Here is a 6,897-nt window from a genome sequence, read left to right on the forward strand (position 1 = left end):
TATGCATGGATGTGCAAGCATTAGGGAGGTTATAAAAAAAATTGAACATGTATGTATGAATGGATGTACTGGAGGGCATTTTAGGTAGAAATGTTTTAACATGGACGCACGTTTATGATAGTATTATATATAATATATATATATATATATAATATATATATAGTATATATATATATATATATATATATATATATATATATATATATATATATATATATTATATATATATATATATTATATATATATATATATATATATATATATATATATATATATAATAATATATATATATATATAGAGAGAGAGAGAGAGAGAGAGAGAGAGAGAGAGAGAGAGAGAACTTAATGTCAACTTAAGTTGAACCAAGGAGCCGCTTTTGTCGCACCAAAACTTTATATCCACTCCATATTATATATATAAAAAGTCACTGTCATATCATGGCAAGGATCCCTAGTGAAATATCTATAATGGTTAGAAGTTTGGTGATGTTGCAACTTAAGTTGACATAAGTTTCTCTCTCTCTATATATATATATATATATATATATATAAGAAATATTAGAATGATGATGTGCTGAGAAGATGAATTTGAAGATACTTTTTCCAATTCAAGATCATCGGTCCAAGAAAACCCTGATGAACTACAAACATTATTACTAGAAGACGAAGACTTACAGAGGAGACGCGATTGAACTCCTAGCATCTCCGAAGACCTCTAAGATTGAAGCGAGTCCACCAAGAAGTTGTTAGAGCTAAGGATATCAGCCATCAACATCTTCTTCTTCTCTCCTCTAGGACCAGTAGATCTCATAATCTCGAGATACAAATCTTCATCATCTTCAACCAAATTCGTACCAGATTGATCCTCAGATGACTTCAAACAAGAATCTGATGCTTTCTAACCCTATGTTGAAGATCTTTTTACCACTAATCTTCTTCTTTTTTTTCCATTAAAACCTCAGCGGGGGCGTAGGTTAGCAAGGCAGAGATCGCCCTCTAACATGCGCCAAGATTTTGGACCATGTTCCTTCTTTGATTCGTGATTCTTCTTTGTTATTGGATCCTGATTCTGTTCCATTAGTTTCTGATGGAAAATTCACTCAAGCGATTAAGTCGGTTGAGATTTTACCCAAAAAAAGCTCTAATGCTGGATTTCTTGGTGATGATTTTCCACCACTTGAGTCTTCCATTGTAGCTCTTATTGCAGATCTTGTTAATATCAAGAAAACTTGGGTGAGTGTTTTTGCTGATAACAGGAAGCCTGGGAGCGGATTTAGTTTGAATTATGTGCCATCTGAGGTTAAAGATTCAGTGACTTTTGATGAGGATGAATGGTATGAAGGTGGCTCTATGTGGAAATCTTCTCTAATTGGACATGTTTTGGGCTTGAATGCTAAATTCAAAGCAATAAAAGATTATGTGAAGAAAGTTTGGGGGAATTTGGCAGTGCCTGAGGTGTGTCTTCTCAAACCTGGTCTTTTCCTGTTCAAATTTAAAAACATAGATGAAATGAGATGCATTTTGGAAAATGGACCTTGGTTCTTTGGATCTAGGCCTATCCTCTTAAAACCTTGGACTGTTGATGAAGATATAGAAAAGATAAATGATTGTGTTTACCCTGTGTGGATACATTTAATAGGTCTGAGGTTAAATTTGTGGAATGCAAAGAGCATTAGCAAAATTGCCAGTTTAAATAGAAAACCAATTGCTACAGATAAACTTATTGCTAATAGATAGAGGCTTCCATATGCAAGAGTGCTGGTTGAGGTTAATATGCCTTCTACTCTTCCTGATGAAATTCTTATTCAGGGGCCAAATAGGAAGAGTTTTCTTCAAAAGGTATTATGAACTAAAGCCTAGAGGATGTGATATTTGTAAATTGGTGGGGCATGAAACTAAATTTTGCAAAAGGCAAGTTGGAATTCGGAGATGGATTCCTAAAAAAACTATGAACCATGTAAATACAGTAAAAAGCTGGAATAAGCGAAACAAATACAGTTAATGATGGAAATGAGAGGAATGATGTTAACCAACTGAATATAATTTCTGGTGTTACTAATGGATATTCTGGGGAATTGCAAATGTAGCACCAAGTGTGAAAATGAATATTGGAAATAGTTGTTTTTCTGCTCATCAGCCTGTGCATGCTGCACAATCTCTGGCAGAAGTTCAGGTTCAAAACTCAGTGCATGTCTCACATGAGAAAGGAAATATGAAACTTAATAACATTGACAGGAGAAAAATTTCTACAAATAGACTACCTGTACAAAGTGGGAGTTTTCAGCAAAAGAATATTGGGATGAGCTCTATTTCTGCTCAGCTTCCTGTGCATGCTGTACATTCTCAGGTAGAAAGTTGTGCTCAGCATGAATATGAGGGATTACAATCTGGTATGGAATCAAATTTCCAAAACACTGGAAATAGTCGGTTTTCTGCTCAGCTACTTGTGCATGCTGCACAATCTCTGGAAGAAGTTCAGGTTCAAAATTCAGTGCATGTCTCAAATGAGAAAGGAAATATGCAACTCAAGAACATTGACAGGGGAAAATTTCTGCAAATAATTTACCTTTACAATGTGTGATTTTTTTAGCAAATGAATATAGGGAAAAGCTCTATTTCTACTCAGCTGCCTGTGCATGCTATACATTCTCAGGAAGAAGGTTTTGCTCAGCATGAATATAATGGATTATAATCTAGAATGGAATCAAAGTTCCAAAACTCTGGAAATTCCAATGAGGAAGAGCATAGTTTTTGTGCATGTTGTGCATGTTCACAATACTGGATCTGTTGACTCTTTTATCCAAGAAGGGTCTTCTCATCCAAAAAAATTCCTAGACACTTGTTAAAGTTAACAAAATGAAGAATTCAAGCCCTGCAAACCCCTTCATACTATTGGCTAATTTTAATCTTGATCCCTCTACAATTGATAGATGGGGTCTGACTAAATGAACTTATCTTTTTGGAATGTTAGAGGATTAAATAAATCCTCTAAGAAACTTTTGGTTAAGCACTACTTATTGCAATATCATCTATCTTTTATAGCTCTTCTGGAAACAGAAATTAAAGATACAAAACTATCTGCTTGTGTAAAAAAAATTGCAAAGAATTGGGAATGGTTTTCAAATGCTGGAAACTCTGGAAAGGCTAGGATTATTATCATGTGGGATCTAGGAATTTTGAAAATTCAAGTTGTCAAATTCTCAGATCAACACATCACATGTACAGTAAAGTCTTTGGATGAAAGGTTGGATTGTGTAATACCTTCAATTTATGGCTTAAATCAGCTGGAAGCCAGGAAAGAGATATGGTTAGAACTCAAACATATTCATCAAAACATGGGTAATGCACCTTGGCTCATCTGTAGAGATTTTAATGCCATGATTAGTGATGAGGAAAAGATTGGAGGAGATGTGCTAACTGAGGCAGATACAAGAGATTTCAGCAATTTTATTGAGGATTGTCATCTCTCTCATTTGAAAACTTTGGGCTGTTTTTTTTTTTTTTACTTGGAATAAGAAACAGACAGTTGATTCAAGGGTCTGGAGTAGGCTTGATAGAGCTCTTGTAAATAATTCCTGGATCCATATGTTCAATCCAAGTCATGTTGAATTTCTTCTCCCAAGCTTCTCGGACCATTCTCCATGGGTGGCTTCAATATATGAAGACTGTATGAAAGGTAAAAAATCTTTTAAATTCTTCAAAATGTGGATTAAACATCCTAACTATCTTTCCATTGTCTCAAAAATCTGGCAAACTAAAATTGGAGGTTTCAAGATGTTCTCAGCTTATTCTAAGCTTAAACTGCTGAAGTGTGCCTTGAAGGATTTAAATAGAAGACATTACTATAATATCAGTGAACAAGTTCAAAGAGCCAAGGTTGCATTGGAGAATGTTCAGAGAAATCTTCAGGTTGATCCGCTTAATTCCACTTTCATCAATCAGGAAAAGGAGTGCTTTACAACTTACAATAAACTTTTGGATTGTGAGCTATCTTTTTATCAGCAAAAAGCTAGGATCGCCTGGAGTCTTCAAGGTGATAGGTGCACCAGTCTTTTTCATGCAATGGTAAAATCAAACAAGCACAACAATAGAGTTATGGTTCTATACAACAACAGGGGGGATAGAATCACTGATGGAAAAGAGATTATAAATGAATTTGTCTCATATTACAAAAACCTTATGGGTATTGCTTTACAACAAATCCTCCAGTTTTAAAAATCATTCAAGCAGGACCCTGTTTAAATCAAGTTCAAGCCAATGATTTAGCTAGTCATGTTACAAAGGAGGAAATCAAAGCTGCTATATTCTCTATGTTAGATGATAAGGTACCTGGACCTGATGGATACAGTGCCTCATTTTTCCAATCTACTTGGGTTGTTATAGGTTATAAGGTTACACATGCTATTGAGGATTTTTTTCAGAACTAGAAAGCTCCTAGGTGTGGTGAATTCCACTTCTATCTCCTTAATTCCCAAGGTACAATGCCCAAAAACCCCTCAGATTTCAGACCCATTTCTTGCTGTAAATATCTTTATAAGTTCATTTCAAAGATTCTCTCGAATAGACTAAAGTCTGTAATGGGGTTTCTGGTGAATGAAGCACAAAGTGCTTTTGTTAAAGGATGACAGATTTCCACTAACATCATGTTAGCTCATGAGCTGGTCAAACGCTACAATAGGAAATATATTTCTCTAAGGGTACTGTTGAATATTGACATTAAGAAAGCCTTTGATACTATCAGTTGGAGTTTCTTGGCTGATATGCTTCATGGCTTGGGTTTTCCAACTGTTATGATTAAGTGGATATTATCTTGCATCTCCTCTCCTAAATTCTCTATCTCCCTAAATGGATCTTTACATGGGTATTTCAAGGGGGAAAAGGGTCTTAGGCAAGGAGACCCTCTATCACCATATCTATTTATTTTAGGGATGGAATATCTTTAAAGAATGATAGAAACTTTAAATTCCATCCAAAATGTGCAAAACCTCAAAATCACACATCTCATATTTGTAGATGACCTCCTCCTTTTTGCCAAGGGTGATCTTTTCTCTGTGCAAAAAATGTATCAGTGTATCAGGGAGTTTAGTTCTGTCTCTGGGCTGGAAGCTAACCCAGATAAATGTTCTATTTACTATAGGGGTGTAGATAATGAAATGAAATCCTCCATAAGTAATTTTTTGGGATTCTCTGAGGGTGGCATGCCTGTTAAGTATTTGGGAGTCCCTCTTATATCTAAAAGACTGTCATTCATGGATTGCAATTCTCTTCTTGCAAAAATTACTGGTCGGTTTTAAAAATGGATGAATCATAGGGTCCTATCATATGTTGGGAGGCTTTAAGTTATAAAAAGTGTAATCCTTGGCATTCAAATTTACTGGACTTTAAATTACATCCAACCAGTCAGTGTTTTGCGGAAAATTGATGAGATATGTAGAAATTTTCTATGGGGGAAAACAACGCAAGCTTTCAAGACTCCTCTTATTTCATGGGAGAGAGTATGTCTGGAAAAGAAGATAAAGGTGGACTTGGGATATTCTCATCCATTAATTGGAATATTGCATCGGCCCTACGATGTATCTGGTTCATTCATATCAACAAGGAATCACTATGGATTAAGTGGATCCATGGTACTTACCTAAAATATATGGATATTTGGAGGGTAAATGCAAAGGCTGGTGATTCTTGGATGTGGAAACAGTTGCTAAAAGTTAGGAATAAGGTTGTGGCTTTATGTGGAGGAGTTGAAATTTTGAAAAGATCAATTAGTTCATGTTACAAATATGGTAAACTGAAACTGTTTGCCCTATACAATGTTCTTGTGCCTTCAACAGAGTGTGTGCCATGGCATAATTTTGTGTGGGGGCCTAAATATACCAAAACATTCTTTTGTTAGTTGGCCGGCAATCCAAGATAGGCTCCTCACACAAGATAGACTGCTTAGGAGAGGAATTATAAACTCAAACTCTTGTTATCTTTGCTCTGGTGCTGATAGGGAATCCAAGAATCACCTGTTTTTTGAATGCACGTATTCAAGGGATGTTTGGAATATTATCATGGATTGGTTGAATTTTAATTGGAGATCTTGCAACTGGGTTCATCTTATAAACCGGTATATCAGAGGATTGAGAGGCAAGGGATTTAAGCAAAATCTCAACAAAATGGCTTTGACAACTTCAATTTACTTTATTTGGCGGGAACACAATGAAAGATGTTTTCAACAAAAGAATAAAAGCGTTGATCATTTGGCTTGTGATATCAAGATTGATATATCAGTTTGTATCCTCAACAACCCCCTGACTGCTAACTGGGTCTGTTTCCCCTGTATATTTTGAGGTTTTTGTCTGTTTTTTAGTTTTCTTGCAATTTTTCTTTGGCTTCTCAGTTTTTTTTCTATGTTGAGTATCAAGGTGTAAATAAATTTCCATACACTAGTAGAAAATCGACCAAACTAGACGGAACAATCTAGACGGAAAAAAATTCCGTCTAGTTTGGAGCAAACTAGACGGAAAATTTCTGTCTAGATTGTTCCGTCTAGTTTGGATCAAACTAGACGGAAAATTCCGTCTAGTTTGACAAACGAGACGGAACAGTCAACCTAGACGGAATTCCGTCTAGGTTGATTGGTCAACCTAGACGGAATTCCGTCTAGGTTGACCAGTCAACCTAGACGGAATTTCCGTCTAGGTTGAGGCAACCTAGACGGAAATTCCGTCTAGGTTACCTAGGGCAACTATTAAGTTTGCCCAGGGCAAATCAGCCGCCACCCCCCCCCTCCTCCAATCTAGACGGAAAAAAATTCCGTCTAGTTTGGAGCAAACTAGACGGAAAATTTCTGTCTAGATTGTTCCGTCTAGTTTGGATCAAACTAGACGGAAAATTCCGTCTAGTTTGACAAACG

Source organism: Asparagus officinalis, chromosome 6, assembly GCF_001876935.1.
Source record: "Asparagus officinalis chromosome 6, Aspof.V1, whole genome shotgun sequence".
NCBI lineage: Eukaryota > Viridiplantae > Streptophyta > Magnoliopsida > Asparagales > Asparagaceae > Asparagus > Asparagus officinalis.